Source organism: Eumetopias jubatus, unplaced genomic scaffold, assembly GCF_037043125.1.
Source record: "Eumetopias jubatus isolate StellerSeaLion01/CBP00866 unplaced genomic scaffold, mEumJub1_p1.0 scaffold_8, whole genome shotgun sequence".
Taxonomy (NCBI): Eukaryota; Metazoa; Chordata; class Mammalia; order Carnivora; family Otariidae; genus Eumetopias; species Eumetopias jubatus.
In genome coordinates this window covers 95304038-95321618 of record NW_028274814.1, presented here as the reverse complement: position 1 = coordinate 95321618, position 17581 = coordinate 95304038, and the positions used below count along the sequence as shown (strand labels likewise).

At 39.9% G+C, this 17581-nt stretch overlaps 1 pseudogene; it reads right to left on the bottom strand.

The window, feature by feature from the left end:
• Positions 1-11245: 11245 nt before the first annotated feature.
• LOC114214904 (mitochondrial import inner membrane translocase subunit TIM14 pseudogene) lies at positions 11246-11597 on the bottom strand (annotated as a pseudogene).
• Positions 11598-17581: the final 5984 nt, after the last annotated feature.

Here is a 17581-nt window from a genome sequence, read left to right as displayed (position 1 = left end):
GCAGGGCATCTCCGGACACTAATAAACAGGATCACCCTCATCCAGGTGACCTCTCAGCCAACTCTTTTGAATCTGAAATGCAAAAGCACTCTGAATGTATAGGCCTAGACTTTCTACATCTTGGCCAGGTAATTCCTCACTCCCTGGCTGGCTTTTTGAGGATTTTAACATGTTACAGCGGCGCCTCGGTGGCCCAGTTGGTTAAGCATCTGACTCTTGATTTCAGCTCAGGTCTTGATCTCAGAGTCATGAGATTGAGCCCTGTGTTGGGCTGCGCGGGGAGCCTGCTTAAGGTTCTTTCTCACCCTCTGCCCCTCTCACCCCTGTGCTGGTTCTCTCCCTCTCTCCCTCTTTCCCCCTCCCCCTCTAAAAAAAATAATAATAAAAAATAAAATGTTGTTACAGGCTATCTGCTTACTTGGCAGTGTTCAAGAAATGAAATATTGTAGATTACAAAAGAAAATGCATAATAATAAAAACAACAAGCGAAAACTCTATACTTATTCAGTACTTCTATATACCACCGTCTTTGCTAGACATCTTACGGTTATGAATGTACATAGATGAAAGATTGGAGATTCGGATTTTTATCCTGACTTGACAACTGACCAGCTAGGTAACCTTAGATGAGTCCTTTACCTCAAGTCCTCCATGAAGGTGCCTCTCAGTTTTGAAATCCTGTTATTCAAATCTACACAGAATTCAAAGTCCAGAGAGCCTTGAGAGCAATTTGACAATGGTATTACCAGAAATGTGGTGGCTTGAAACAACACCAATTCATTATCTTATAGTTCCAGAGATCAGAAGTCCAGAATGGATCTCACTGGGCCAAAATCAAGGTGGTGGCGTTCCTTCTGGAAGCTCTAGAGGTGAATACATTTGTTTGCCTTTTCCGTCTCCTAAAGGCTGCCCACATTCCTTGTCTGCGACCCCCTCCTTCTCACAATCACATCATTCCAACAATATAAACAATATAAAATCAAAATATTCAAGAAGAGTAACAAAGAGGTTAGAAAGAGGTAAATAATGTTCTAAGGGTCTCTGTACATGTCCTTCTTCTCTGTATAGAACTTTCTCTCCTTTTCCATGCACATGTCTATGCAACAATAGCAACCTCAGCTCCTGCGTTCAAACAAGCGCCATTCAGGAAAATGGCGATCTTGTCTTAGTTTCAGTTACAAAATCTAAAGAGAAAGCAACTGATAGCTCAATTTTTACAGGAGCCTACTTTTAGTCCAATCAAGTTTAAGGAGAAGGAGTCACAGAGTAAAAACACAGCTTACAAAATCTACCCTGTGAGTTAGGAAAGGGTAGAAAATTGTCAGTGGAAGACAGTTGCTCTGAGCCAAGCAGACACCCCAAAGCTTCTCTAACATAACCCCCTTCTTAGAGGACAACACATAGACAAAGCCCTGATGGTTGGAGAAGGCAAATCCAAATCCATAAATATTTAACACCTATTATCATTCTGACTTACTTCAAGTCAGTCCATGCCGTAATCTCCGTAGGAATTTGATTTTGGTTCTAACATACTGTAGGTTATAGTTTAGGTCTATGCTCCCCAAAGTTTTATTTTTAAAAATTTTTTAAAAGATTTATTTATTTGAGAGAGCACAAGTGGGAGAGGCAGAGGGAGAAGGAGAGAGAATCTCAAGCAGACTCTGAGCTGAGCACAGAGCCTGATGTGGGGCTTGATCCCATGACCCTGAGATTACCACCTGAGCTGAAACCAAGAGTTGGACACCCAACCAACTGCACCACACAGGTGCCCCTGCTCCCCAAACTTTAAAAAATACCCCTAACATTTTAAACATGCAGCCATAATATATATAAATGTAAGTGTTATTTTATAAGGCATTTTATATTAACATTTTTATATCACAAACACCCATACAAATATATAATTTTGCTTTATTTCTTTTTTTTTCTTATTTCTTGGAGCAAATATATAATTTTGAAGGATGAAATAAACAAGGTTTGGGCACCTGGGTGGCTCAGTTGGTTAAGTGACTACCTTCAGCTCAGGTCATGATTCTGGAGTCCTGGGATCGAGTCCCACATCAGGCTCCCTGCTCAGCGGGGAGTCTGCTTCTCCCTCTGACCCTCCCCCCCCATGCTCTCTCTCTCTCTTTCTCACTCTCAAACTAAATAAATAAAATCTTTAAAAAAATAAACAATGTTTTTAAAAAGATTTTATTTATTTATTTTACAGAGAGATAGCATAAACAGGGGAGGGGCAGAGGGAAAAGGAGAGAGAATCTCAAGCAGACTCCGTGTTGAGCATGGAGCCTGATGTGAAGCTCGATCTCACAACCCTGAAGTCATGACCTGAGCAGAAATCAAGAGTCAGTTGCTTAACTGACTGAGCCACCCAGGCACTCCAATAAATAAGATTTTTTAAATGCATGACTATTATAAGGGCCTTATATTATCATTAGTGGATATAAACTCATATTTCAAATAGTCTTGAAATTTTTGGTCCTGCTCTTGTCAAATCTGATTACATCATCTTTGTTTTCATCTCATGATGGGACTGACAAGAATTCATACTAGAAGTAGGTGTTGGCTCTGACACTTTCTTGTCTTTCACTTGTACTTTCATTATTAGTATTAGCAATGAACCATGGTTTCTTAGGATTTTTTTAAAACACTTGGGCACTTTGTGATGGTTAACTTAGTTAAAGTGAGAAAATAAAATCTCTATGTAAGTCTATGTAACTGGGCTCTCATAAACTGACATGTATCATAATACACAGCAAGTAAAGTATATTAAGTGCCTATGTGAAGGAATCACTTTAGAATCCTCTGTGTTGGGGCGAAGTCCACCTCTTTCCTCAGGATTATCCCCAACAGGAACAATAATGTGGGAAGTGAAAAAAGTTAATGATTCAAAATCCCTCACTTCCATGGGACCCTTCCATAATTTATCTAAAACCACTATTTCTTTCCACTCCACTTTCCTCTCTGTCATACATACTCTCCTTTGTGTTGGATAGGGGTTGGTGAGGCAGTAGCCATATTTCTGCATCTAAGTGGAAATGGAATAAAGGGTTACATTTAGTTTGGATTTCATGGCAAATATTTATGTATAAATTATTGTTAACCATCCTGACATAGGAACGCTTTCCAGAAATATTTTTACTGCCACTGTGCCAAGAGATTGTGTGATATGAAAATGCAAAGCCAGAGGTCATATGGTGATCTGAGTCTGTCCAACCATGCTAGGCAATAGAAATATGTGGGTACTGGAGGAGAAACAAAGTTTGAGATGTATGGAATCAGATACTATTCTTTAGAAAATTAGTCTAAAGAGACACGCAAGCTTACAAGTGAAAGATTTGGTTCTCATTAATGCTACATAAACACTACATAATGAGGCATATAAAATTATCAACTCGCTATATGTATATATTTTTAAGATTTTATTTATTTATTCAAGAGAGAAAGAGCATGAGTAGGGGAAGGGGCAGAAGGAGAAGCAGACTCCCCGCTGAGCAGGGAGCCTGATCTGGGGCTCAATCCCAGACCCCGGGATCATAACCTGACTGAGCCACCCAGGTGCCCCTCAACTTGCTATATATTCTTTTAATGAGAAAAATCACATGAAATTGAAATTCCTGTGTTTCTTTTCTTCTTCTAAATAACAATTTGCTTTCGTACCTTATTTTATGTTCAAAATTTTTTGTTATTTTTCTTTAAGAAAGCTCCCAAAATATGAATATATCAACCCCCAGGAAACCTAGATTTATCCCTGCCACATACCTTAGTAACATGAAACCATTTGACATATGAACTGAGCAAGGACACTATTCCTATATTAAATGTTAGTTAATCTTAACTTTTCAGTTTTTTAAATAAAAAAATAAAAATATATGCTCTATTATCTTTCCACATCCCAATGAATATATGTGCATTCTCCAGAAATAATCAGTTAAACCAATTGCTATGGCTAAATAAGAAAGACTTATTGCAACACCAGAGAAGTGGGGCATAACATCCTTCACTGCCCCTCCTTGAATCAGTCAGTTCCACATTTTTTTCTTTGTTTGTTAAGTAAGCTCCATGCCCAACATGGGGCTTGAACTCATGACCCCAAGATCAAGAGTCACATGTTCTGTTACTGAGCCAGCCAGGTGCCCCTGGTTCCACATTTCAACACAGCACTTCCTGTTACCAAATTCTGTTAGACTGTACCATATAAAAGTGCAGGTTTTATAGGTCATAAATGGTCTAACATTGCCATATCGTTGGCATTGTATATGTGGTATTCACCCAGATATATCATTGGAATGCATTTGGCTGCAAGTAAAAAAACCCAAAACTCGGGGCGCTTTGGTGGCTCAGTCGTTAAGCATCTGCCTTGGGCTCAGGTCATGATCCCAGCGTCCTGGGATCAGGTCCTGCATTGGGCTCCCTGCTCAGTGGGAAGCCTTCTTCTCCCTCTCCCATTCCCTCTGCTTGTGTTCCCTCTCTCACTATGTCTCTCTGTCAAATGAATAAATAAAATCTTAAAAAAAAAACTTATAGCACAAAGTCATGCACACACTGCCAGGGTGATCAGCTACTGGCCAAAAAAAAGTTCATCTCAATTACATACAGACAAAATACTGCATAGAAACATGTTCAAATGTTAGTATCATTTTCGAACAGTGGGATTATGAGTATTTTTAGTTTCTTATTTATACATTTCTGTGTTTTTAATATTGCTACAGTGTGTATTTATTAACTTTATAATCAAGACACAATTTCAACCTTATTTTTAAAAATAGAAAAGCATAGAGGCACCTGGCTGGCTCAGGCAGTAGAGCGTGCAACTCTTGATCTGAGGGTTGTGAGTTCAAGTCCCACATTGGGCATAAAGCTTACTTTAAAAAAAAAATAGGGGCATTTGGGTGGCTCAGTTGGCTGAGTGGCCAACTCTTGATCTCCGCTCAGGTCTTGATCTCAGGTCGTGAGTTCAGGCCCCATGGAGCCCACTAAAAAAAATAAAATAAAATAATAAAAATTAAAAGTAAAATGTTTAAAAAATAGAAAGCATAAATTTAAGATTTTTTAATGCAGTATAGCCATTATCTTGGACTCAGGATGGAGCGTGACATTTAGAAACCTGTAATAATAATGAGTCACATACCTGATTGAAAAATAAAAGCATATGAAGGCTACACTGTAGCTTTGCCATAAACTATTTTTCAGCACTTGTGTGAATTGTGTTTAAAAAACAGACATTTCTCGGGCGCCTGGGTGGCTCAGTTGGTTAAGCGACTGCCTTCGGCTCAGGTCATGATCTTGGAGTCCCGGGATCGAGTCCCACATCGGGCTCCCTGCTCATCAGGGAGTCTGCTTCTCCCTCTGACCCTCTTCCCTCTCGTGCTCTCTATCTCTCATTCTCTCTCTCTCAAATAAATAAATAAAATCTTTAAAAAAATAAAATAAAAAAATAAAAAAGACATTTCTCACCATGGTTTTAAAATGTATTGTTTGATACAAGTGGTCTTTTTTTGTGCTATGTAAAATGCATTCATCTTTGTGTTTTGAATGATTTATTTCTGGAAATTACTGAAGATGAAGATAAAATCCATGTGAAGAGGTGGACTTCAGCAAAATACAATAACATTAGTATGAGTGAAAATATTTTTCTATCAAAAACTGCTTTTTTTTTTTTTAAGTAGGCTCATGCCCAGTGTGAAGCCCCACCTCGGGCTGGAACTCAGGACCCTGAGATCAAGACCTGAGCTGAGATCAAGAGTCAGATTCTTAGCCAATGGGCACCTCAAAAATTGCTTTTTATGGAGCTAATGGGACTCAAAACTAGTAATCTTACCTTTTTTTTCATACAACTTATACAGCAACTAAATAAATGTATAAATGATGACAGAATTTATTCATTCTACTATCCAACAAATGTTTTTAATGCAACTACTGCATGGGGGCCACTGTAGTAGGTAGGAATGAATAATACAAAGGTAAGATTTCATTATCCTGTAGTGAGAAGCGGCATGGTAACGTGTAATGTAACAGATCTTGGTTTGAGACCCAACTCTGTCATTTGAGACTCAACTGTGCTTTGGGCAAGAGTTACTGAACTTCAATGGGACCTGTTGAAAAAAATAAAGATCATAATATCTACCTCAAATAGAGGAATAGAAAGAAACCAACAATTATTGAGCACATAGTATTATGCACCAGCCCCTGAGATACATGCTTTATAAGCATCAACTCAAATTAGAAAGTATATATAAAGTGTGAGAGATGGGGGAACTCGTAATCCTTAGAGGTACAGATATTACATTGGAATCTCTGGGAATATGTGTCAGTCAGAACCTGGCAGGAGAGAGTTGGTACACTCAATGGGGAAATGGAGAAGAATGTAATGGAGTAACCATTTATGGGGGTTCAGACAGGGTTAAGAGAAACTAATAGAGGATGACAAAGCACTGCAGGGCAAGCCTGAAGGGATAAAGGGAGCAATCAATTACTAAAACTCAGAGAGAGAGAGAGAGATCTGTAGTTGTTGGAGAAGGCTGCCTGAATCAGCTGTAGCCTTCAGGCATACAGTGGAGAGATCCTGGAAAATTAATCCTGGTATTACGTGTTCCTTGACCTTAGATCTCCTGGTAGGGCCTCCCACTGATTGAACCCAATTGGAAGTCAGAGGGGAGGAGGTACCATTGGTATGGCCAATAAAGGTCACCCACTGGAGCAGAGAGCAGGATGGAAAGGGTGGGAAGTAGGTCTGGAGAAGCAAAGAAAATATCTAGCACAGAAAGTATAGAAATGAGCGAATGTTGCCTCCCATGTATGTTCACCTGTGGGATCAAAAAGCTGTCATCCATCTTTGTGGAGAGCAGCGACTTCAGAGAAGGCATCTTTCTAGGCCAGGCTTACTTCAGAACCAGTTTTGTTCTAAATTCGAAGCTCAAAAGTGATGAGATTTAAAATGTATTCGTCAACTCTGGTTAAGCTTTCCACATGGCCAATTCAGTGATTAAATTGTTCAATAGTGAGCATAACTAGTTTTTAAAAAATGTCTCCTCCTCACTCAGAGTCAAGAAGAAATGTTTCATCTCACGAGCTAGGTAAGCTATTATGGAGCTTCGGTTCTGACTAGCAAGCTATTGTATCCCCAGCTCCATTTCATCTTCATAGACCCCCCTAAAATGAAGCTAATTCTGCTACTCCTTTTTCTGTATGCTGTCTCCCTTCATCAAGAAACAACCCCAATTACATGGATCCAGGAAGAGAAATACCTGGGGTGAAGTTACAAACTGTCTCTACATTAGGCTCCAACAATGTTAAGATTGGCCTTGGAAAAAGCAGGCTTGAATAAAATGAACATAAGGTGCTGATGATGGTAGTAGTGATAATAATGATGATAAACCCTTATATCACACCTCTTATACTCTGAATTCCTTGAGGTCAAGGAACACATTTTTCTTATCTTTATATTCCCATAGCATCTGGAAGGATGCCTTAGTTGAATAAGGTATTTAATGGATGTTGGCTGAATTGAATTGTTAAAAAGAGTCAACAAATTTCAGAACTGAGAAGGACCTATGAATCCAAGTCCCCCCCGCCACGCTTTTTTTTCTTTCTTTCTTTCTTTTTCGCAGAAGAGGAAACCTAATCCTAAACAGGTTGGTGGTAAAACAGTGCTGGTCCCACCACACAAATCTTTGAGTAAACAAGTGAAAGAAATTGGAACTGAGATATAAGCATTACTAGGTGGTGGTGAAAAAAAGCAAAAGGGAAAAAATGCAAATTGTTGAAAAGCCTAGGTTCATTAAATCTCAGACTTGTTGAATTTTCCTTTAAATATTTCTTTTTTAAAAAAGGATTTTATTTATTTATTTATTTATTTATTTATTTATTTATTTATTTATTGAGAAGCGCCGGCAGAGGGAGAAGGAGAGAGAGAAACAAGCAGACTCCGAGCTGAGCACGAGCTGACAGGGGACTTGATTTCATAACCCTGAGATCACCTGAGCCTAAATCAAGAGCCAGACGCCCAACTGACTGAGTCACCCAGGCTCTGCTTCCTTTCAATATTTCTCAAATACCTTCTATTTTGCTATTATCCTTTTTTTTATTTTCTTTATTTATTTGTCAGAGAGAGAGAGCACAAGCAGCGGGGGCAGCAAGCAGTTCAGGAAGAGGGAGAAGCAGGCTCCCTGCTGAGCAAGGAGCTCCATGGGGGACTCAATCTCAGGACCCTGGGATCATGACCTGAGCTGAAGGCAGACGCTTAACCATCTGAGCCACCCAGGTGTCCCTCTGCTATTATTATCCTGATGCAGACTTTAATCACTACAAATATTCAATATACATAATCTAATCCAATGTGCTAATTTTACAACGGATGAAAGTGATTTGTTCCAGAACATGGTAGAAGGGATGCATTTTCTTCCCTCTTTAAGAGCCATATTCAAGTTTTGCGTAAAGTGAGACTAGAATCCTGATCTATTAGCAAACACTTTGTTGCCTTAGTTTTTCTAACTTCTTTGCAGCTAGGATAGCATCGTGACTTGGTTCTGGCCAAGACAACTTAGTTGAAATTTCCACAGTAGAATATGGGAAAAGTTTTGCTTTCTTAATAAATAGGATAGATACAACCTTTCTTCCCGTCTTTTTTCTGTTTTGAATGTAAACTTGGTACCTAATGGAGTTAGGGCAATTGTATTGCAACCATGAGACAATAAATGAGGGCAAAAGCCAGAATGGTAAAGATAGAAAGCTGGAAATAGCCTGTGCTAAGATTCTGTTCTGGAGTATGATAGAACTATTGAAGGGGCACCTGGGTGGCTCAGTTGGTTAAGCATCTGCCTTTGGCTCAGGTCATGATCCTGGAGTCCCAGGATCGAGCCCTGCTCAGCAAGGAGTCTGCTTCTCCCTTTGCCCCTCACCCTGCTCATGTTCTCTCCCACGTGCTCTCTCTCTCTCTCAAATAAATAAATAAAATCTTTAAATTAAAAAAAAAAGAACTATTGGGGTGCCTAGGCGGCTTCAGTCGGTTAATCACCTGCCTTCACGTCAGGTCGTGGTCCCGATGTCCCGGGATCGAGTCCCCCAGTGGGCTTCTTGCTCAGCAGGGGTCTGCTTCTCCCTCTGTCTGCCACTCCCCCTGCTTGTGCTCTCTCTCTCTGACAAATAAATAAGTAAAATTTTTTTTTAAATTTAAAAAAAGAACTATTGAATAACTTCTGACATTGTGAGAAAAAATATATATTGAATTGTTATGTATGTTAAATGTTATTAAAAAAATTAAAGGTGGCCTCCCAAATCAGAGAAACATAATATATAGCCTTCACATCAGGGAGCAAAAAGGTAGTGGGGAGATGGAAATTTTTTGCTCATCGAACAGGAGCCAGGGAAGGAGAAAAGAAAGAAAAACAGAAGTATAAATAGAAAAAACAAAATAAGATAGTAGTTTGTGTCCAAATAAAACAGGACACAAACAATGTACATCAAAAAAACTCATCAATTAAAAGACCTAGATTATCAGAGTCAAAATGATCTTGACATCACATAGGAGATGCACCTAAACAAAGATGCACAGACAGTTTAAAAATAAACGGATACATGGGTGCCTGGGTGGTTCAGTTGGTTAAGCGACTGCCTTCGGCTCAGGTCATGATCCTGGAGTCCTGGGATCGAGTCCCGCATCAGGCTCCCTGCTCAGCAGGGAGTCTGCTTCTCCCTCTGACCTTCCTCCTTCTCATGCTCTCTCTCTACCATTCTCTCTCTCTCTCAATAAATAAATAAAAATCTTTAAAAAAAATAAAAAATAAAAATAAACAGATACAAAATGATGTGTCAAGCAAATGTAGCTGAAAAAAAGCTGGTATAGTGATGTTAATATCAGATAAGAAAATTTAAGAGAATTTAACCATTAATAAAAATAAAGACAGCAATGTATCTTCTTTTTTATTTTCCCAGTCTTATTAAGATATAATTGACATATGACAGTGTATAAGTTTAAGGTATACAGCATCATACTTTGATTTATATATATTGTGAAATAATAACCACAATAAATTTAGTTAACATCCACCATCTCATATAGATACTAAAAAAGAAAAGCAGTATTCGTTTCTTGTGATTAAAAACTCTTAGGATCTACTCTCGTAACAACCTTCAAATATACCATGCAGCAGTGTTAACCACAGTCATTGTGTACATTACATCTTCAGTCCTTACTTATCTTATAACTGGAAATTTGTACCTAGTGATGTATCTTCTTTCAGGTAATGTTGGAATGCATAAAAAAGAAAAAGGTAAAAGGAAAATCACTGTGTAGAGGCAATTACTACTAACATATTGGGTATTTTCTTTGAGTATTTTTTGAGTATTTGAGTATTTTCCTTTGCTTCTTTCCCTGACTGGAAGTAACTGCGTATTTTTTTTATATGCCATAGGAAACTGATATATGATAATTATAGAAAAATGTAGACAACGCTGAAAAGTAAAAAGGGGAAAGTAAAAATTAGCATTATAACTAGAGATAATCCTATTACCATTTCATGTATATCTTTCCTCTATCGTGATGAAGAAATATACATTTGTTTTAAAAAATGGTGTCATGATGTGTGCCTCCTTTTCACCCAAGGATATAATGTAAATGTCTTTTTATATCAATAAATATCCTTTGTATCACTTTAATGGGTATATATTATCTTTGCGTGACTTTACCCTATTTCTCACTGCCTATTTTTACAAAGTTGAAATGATACCGTGTATCATTCCCCATCTTTCGTTATTCATTTACTATAAAATAAGCAATTTCTCATATTACTAAGATTTTTTTCTAAAGATAAATTTGAATGATCAAATGATATTTTATGGCTGTGCATAACTAACTTAGCTATTGTTCTCTTGTTGAATATTTAAGTTGTTTGTGATATTAAGTTGTCTCGCTTAGAGATGCTGTGACAGTAATCATATTTCAGAATATTTTTTTAAAGATTTTATTTATTTATTTGAGAGAGAGAATGAGAGAAAGAGCACATGAGAGGGGTTAGGGTCAGAGGGAGAAGCAGACTCCCTGCCGAGCAAGGGACCCCGATGCGGGACTAGATCCAGGGATTCCAGGATCATGACCTGAGCCGAAGGCAGTCGCCCAACCAACTGAGCCACCCAGGCACCCCAGAATATTTTTTTTAAAGCATGTAGCTTTGAGGCAATTTTATTATAAAAGCTGACACTTATATACAGAAACAAACCAGAACTTAAAATTCACCACACAATTACTTCATTTTTTAGCTTGACCGTCTAGTAAATCTTTAGCTTCATTGATTTTGGCTGCTCAATAAGGAGATCCAACCCTGTCTGGGTTGGATTTAAAAGCATAATTAGTTGGTGAGCATCTCTTATTTCCTCTTCATTGGCAATAAGGTTTATGGTTTATGCCTACTATTAACGCTGCTTCTGTTTCATCATTTTGGGTTCAAACCCACCTTTCTAATAGCCACCGCTGAAGACAGATTTTGGTAGACTTGGAAAACTTGTTTTACTTGAGGCTCCATGTGTTTCACGGCTTGCAAAATATAAGGGCCTGCAAATCCTGCAGCAGCAATGGCCAGTCCAACTGCTCCCATTGTACTGGTCACGGGTCCGGCTCGGCTCCCCAGTCTCCACTGAGGGCACCGTTCATCCCAGCCCACAGCCGCCAATTCCATGCCTCTCCAGAATCATTTTTAATGGCACTGGGATCCCTTAGATTTTTCCGTCAGGGGCACCTGGGTGGCTCAGATGGTTGGGCGTCTGCCTTCGGCTCGGGTCATGATCTCAGGGTCCTGGGATCGAGCCCCGCGTCGGGCTCCCTGCTTGGCGGGGAGCCTGCTTCTCCCTCTCCCTCTACTGTTCCCCCTGCTTGTGCTCTCTCACTCTCTCTGTCAAATAAATAAGTAAAATCTTTAAAAAAAAAAGATTTTTCCGTCAAAGTTATTATAATATACAAGGAAGGCATCAGCAAGGCATTAATTGAATGTCTAATTAGTTATTAATATGTATGTAATTAACATATTTGCCCCGGGGTAAGTGAAATGCACGATTTAATAATGTTGAATTTAATATGCTGATTATATTCTTCATAGTGTAGTTGGTCTTCTTAGGAAATCTATGCAGATAGGACATTCATTTCTCTTTTATAAGACTTGAGCAGCTTATTACAATTCCTAGGTGTTACAGGCTTTTCTAGTTGTTTATATATATATTTTTATATTTAATGGGTCAAATTTGTGATTTATTTGATGCAAAGTCTTTCATAACATAATACCCCAGTCACAACATTGTTCTTCCCTGAATCCCTGCTTGCCTAAGTCATAAGGACCAGCCAGGCTGGTGGTGGGGGAGGTCTATTGCCTGAAATTGTGAATGTCACAGGAATCAAGGGAGCATGCCAAACACGGAGGCATATGGATTGCTGAGCTGAGTGAGCTGCAGAAGAGTATTCTGGATCTCCAGACTGAGGGTGAGGGTCAGAGACAGATATTAGAAATCAGAGAATTATGCCAGGAATTGAAAAGCCAGAGACAGAAGAGTGGAGAAAAAAGACCGATCTGATGAAGAGTCTGCAGTCTGGGCTTGTCTAATATACCTGCTTGGAAGCTGTTACTGCTGGCTTTATGGCACGTACCTCCATGTGGCCCACGAGGGTGTGTTCAAAGAGTCGGGAGCAGAGGTGTCACCAACATGCCCTTCCTTGCCCCTCTAGCTCACATCCTTCTTTAGCTTCCCTGTGTTAACAAGTAGAAAGTTCATGTGTTATTCCTATGGCTGCTGTAACAAAAGACCACAAACCTAGTGGCTTAAAACAACCCAGATTTATTATCTTACAGTTCTGGAACTCAGAAGTCTGAAATGTGTCTGCCTGGCCTAAAATCAGGGTGTTGGCAGGGCAAGGTTCCTTTCTGGAGGCTTTAGGAAAGAGTCTATTTCCATGCCTTTTCCATAAAAAAATCAGTCTTCAGACTTAAACAAATGTCTAGAGGAAACCATGGGCTCTTTGATTACTGCACAAAGGCCCCCACGCCTGTACACAGAAGTCCCTTTTGAAAACTAAGCGGCCTTAAGTAGGACACATTCTGCAAAGCCTACTTCAGGTGTGGCCGTGGAGACAAATGGACAAGAAGAACCTCCCATAGGACAAAAACTGGGGTCATGGAGAGGAAGGGACAAGGATTCAGGAGAGAGGTCTCCACTGCCCCCCCCCACTCCCCCAGGCAATAAGAATACCAACTGCCAGATGGGATAACCTAGGAACTTAACTCCACCAGCAGGACAGGAAGTCTTTTAATTACTGCTCTGAGGGATTTGATGATTGCTATGAACCAGAGGCTGTTGTTTTCTTCCCATTCTTCCTTTTTTCAAATAGATTTAAATTATATGTGCATATTGGCTACCCCATTCCTGCTCTACAATTTATAACAGGAAGGTTGGAGGGCAGATCTCTTGTCTTTTAGTTTATAGGCTACCAGACCATGATGATTTATATATGGACATTATAATAGGACTGAGAATTACCTAGAGACTGTGAACTTTGAACTGGATGCAGAAGCTGGATGGGACTTCGGTGGTTTCTCTCCCCAGAAAATAAATGCTTGGGAAGAAGGGTGCACATGAATATTTGGATGACTGAGTGGGAAAAATGGGCCAGAGACTTAGTTGCCCCTCAATATCTTTTCTCTTCTTTCTTAGTATTAGAAGTCTTTAGCTTGGGGTGCCTGGGTGGCTCAGTTGGTTAAGCGACTGCCTTTGGCTCAGGTCATGATCCTGGAGTCCTGGGATCGAGTCCCGCATCGGGCTCCCTGCTCAGCAGGGAGTCTGCTTCTCCCTCTGACCCTCCCCCCTCTCATGTACTCTCTCTCTCTCTCATTCTCACTCTCTCAAAATAAATAATAAATAAATCTTAAAAAAAAAAAAAGAAGTCTTTAGCTTGGCACATGGCTACTCCGAAAGACAATATATTTCCCAGCCTTGCTTGCAGCTCAATTATTCATATGATTAAGTCCTGAGCAATGGGATCTGAGTGGGAGTAATGTTTGTGACTTCTGGGTTGCACTCTTTTTTTTTTTAAGATTTATTTAGTTATTTATGGGAGAGAGAGAGCAAACAGAGAGAGAGCATGGGGAGGGGCAGAGGGAGAGGGAGAGCGGTAGACTCCCCGCTGAGCATGGAGACTGACACGGCCTGAGGCGGGGCTCCATCTCATGACCCTGAGATCATGATCTGAGCCAAAATCAAGAGTCGGAGGCTTAACTGACTGAGCCACCCAGGTGCCCCATCTGGGTTGCACTCTTAAAGGATTGCTATACTTTCTTCCTCTTTTCCTTTTTGCTGCTCAAAATGTGATGACATTGAGCCACCTGGGACCATGGACACCAAAAGAACACCATGCAGATAGATAGTGGAGCAATAGGATGGAAGGAACTTGGGCCCCAGACACTATGGAGTGATATACCAGACTTTTACATGAAAGAGAAATATCCTTTCTCCTGTAGAGCCAGTATTATTTTCAATCTCTATTTGTGTGGCTGAATCTATATCTTAACTTTCACAAACAGGTTGAGTTTGAGGTACCTCTAGAAAGTTTCTTATGAAAACTGTCAAACATACACAAAAGCAGAAAGAATAGTATAAAAATTTCATGCATACTCACCTTTGGCTTCAACAACTACCATTTTCATTTTATTTCAGCTCAACCTGTGCTTCCTCCTGTCTCCACTGGAGGACTTGGAAGCAAATCCCAAAATCCTATCATTTCTTCTGTAACTATTTCAGTATGTATCTCTAAGAGATAAGGATTGTTTTTTAAAAAATGAGAGTTTGAAATGTTCTTGAGCAAAACAAATGTAGATATCTGGTTGAGTTGAACATAATCTCTTTAACATTCAGGAGAAAGTTCCTGGCCTGAATGTATTGCTTTAGTGGAAGATATTTAAGGCCTTGGCAGTAGATGAGATAACCTAGGGAGAGTGGTTACCTGAGTTGAAAACTGAAAAATTACATCAGTTTAAGATGAGCAAAGTTTTCTCTCACCGGTGTCAAGTAGTATGGGGAGTTATGGAATACAGGGTACATGCATATGTGTAGGAATCTTTTATGGACATTGTTTCCATTACCCCGAAATCCAGTACTTGTCTTATTTTCTTTCCTCAGCTCTAATCTCATTTTCTCAATACGTTATTTGTTCATGGTTGGTCACGTATTTTAGTCACAGCTAGGACTTCTAGGAAATCCTCTCAATTCTTTAGGAACTACTTGCATCTGCCCAGACTGTGTAGTGTGATGGAATGTGCTAGAACTGCTGCAGTCATTTCGTTATCTATCACAAGAGGATTCTAGAACTACCCTAGGGCCCTGATGTAGAGACAGAGAATGAAGTGAACACTGAGTGGAGACATGGAGAGAAACCCAGTCCTTAGTGACATGGTTTGCATTGTAGTTTCAAGCCTCTTCAAGCGAGCCTCACTCTGGACCTCTGAGTTGCATGACTTATGAGCTAATTTGCTTTTGTTATTTAAATCATTTTAAATCATTTAAATCACTTTCCATCACTTGCAATACAAAGCATTCTGACTGATAAGAGTAAGCCATGTGGTCAGTGGTTTTCAAGACCTGGAGGAACCCCAGTACTGGTCATCTCAGTTTTAGCTGAGCAGGTGATATACTTGTGTAAGAAAAGTAGCTAGATGCTGTTCTCCCCTTAATATATACCTTCCCCTTAATATATATTCACTAGCAGTAAAGCGTTGATTTTGGCAGATAGGTAGATTTCCTGCAAGCTTCTCTTACAGCTTCTACAGGTACTGGCCACAGGGTGGGGGACAGTGGGGGAAGCGGTGCTGTTGAGGTGGGGTGGTGGTAATGGTGGTGCTTAAAGGAATGGGTAAATAGCAAATGTGGAACCAGCTGCTGTGAAGGAATGTGTTCTGGGTAGAGAAATGCAATGAGTTGTGGATAAAAAAACTCTCTGGTTCTGAGATAGACCTAGTTATTCTCTGAAGAAGCACAGCATGGAGGTCTGACTCTAAGACTTAATACACACAACCACATTGACAGGAGGATGTAAAATAATGTCTTTTCAAACCGTATCCTTCAAAACAGTGGCCAAACTGGTGTGAATGACTTACAGGTAGATATTTCTTTGACAAGATTTTAGAGGGAGGGAGGGTAGATGGTGTTAATGGAGGCCTAGAGCAGGATGAAATGTACCATATTGATGAGGGATGACTTCAACCTTCAGGTTTTGTGTTGAAGTCATGGGGCTATCATCACCTAAATATGGCTTCATTCTGCAGCTGACTCTTCAAGTAATCATTAAGCAAAGAGTGCTCAGTGACCGACGATGTGGACAATTACTAAAGTCACCCCTAAACGATTTTTTTATATGTGGAAGGGGGAATCTGATTTCCTCCATTCCACTGAGAAAAAAATGGCAGCCGTGAAGACTCTGCCAGGAAGAGCACTCACACTTTTTAATTAATTAATTAATTGATTGATTTGACAGAGAGAGAGTACAAGCAAGGGGAACAGACTCCCCACTGAGCAGGGAGCCCAATGCAGGACTTGATCCCAGGACTCCCGGATCATGACCTGAGCCGAAGGCAAACACTTAACTGACTGAACCACCCAGGCACTCCACACACACTTTTTGACAATTTGCCTGGGAAATTAGCTGGGGTCACATATCTCTTATTAGGTAAATGGAAGACAGCATATGAATATTTCAAAAAAGCAATTTTTAACCTATTTAAATTTAGCTCAGAGTACTACAGTTTGTTCAAACTCCATAGAGAAGGGCCTGTAGAAAAATAGGCCTATTTTCATTGTAAAGCACCCAGAACTGGGAGTTTCATGAAGGCAGAAGGGATTTATTATTTAATTATAAAATATTTATAAATATTTGCATTATAAATCAAGCATATTCTTTAGAATCTAGATTCTAGGGTAATGGAATTAGCAGCCGCATTTGCCAACGTTGGGATAGGGAGGGGCAGCTCTCTTAGAAAATGACCGCAAAATATCCCAAGTGGTAGGAAGACTGCCGGACACAAGAGTACAGAGCCCCCTACTGGCAAGAAAGGACAGAGACCAAAATGAAGGCGTTCAGGTAGTGCTGTCAGAAATAATGAGGGGTCAAAAAGTGAAGTTAAGTTTAAGGCTGACAAGGCAGATCAGATTTATTGCCATCCTTGGCAGGAGAAACCGAGAATTTGCGGAGCTGGAGGACCTTGGTGTGTCCTGAGAGACGGGTGTAAAAGTTTACCCAACTGGTACAAACAAAGATAGATGACCTGATTAAAGAAGTGGAACCAGCAGCCGAGTCGCAAACCGGAGTTACAAGTGTTGGTGTCACAGGGGAGAAATGAATCGGTTAGTGTACAAGTGGCGATCGGGGTCTGAGGGGCAAATGTGGCCAACCATTTCTCCAAAACCGGAAGGAGTTTTTGAGATGGTAGTGCGTTGAAGTTCCTGGCCAGGAACCTGAAGGTGGGTATTCATTTTTTTTTTTTAGGATTTTATTTATTTATTTGACAGAAAGAGAGAGAGCACAAGTAGGCAGAGTGGCAGGCAGATGGAGAGG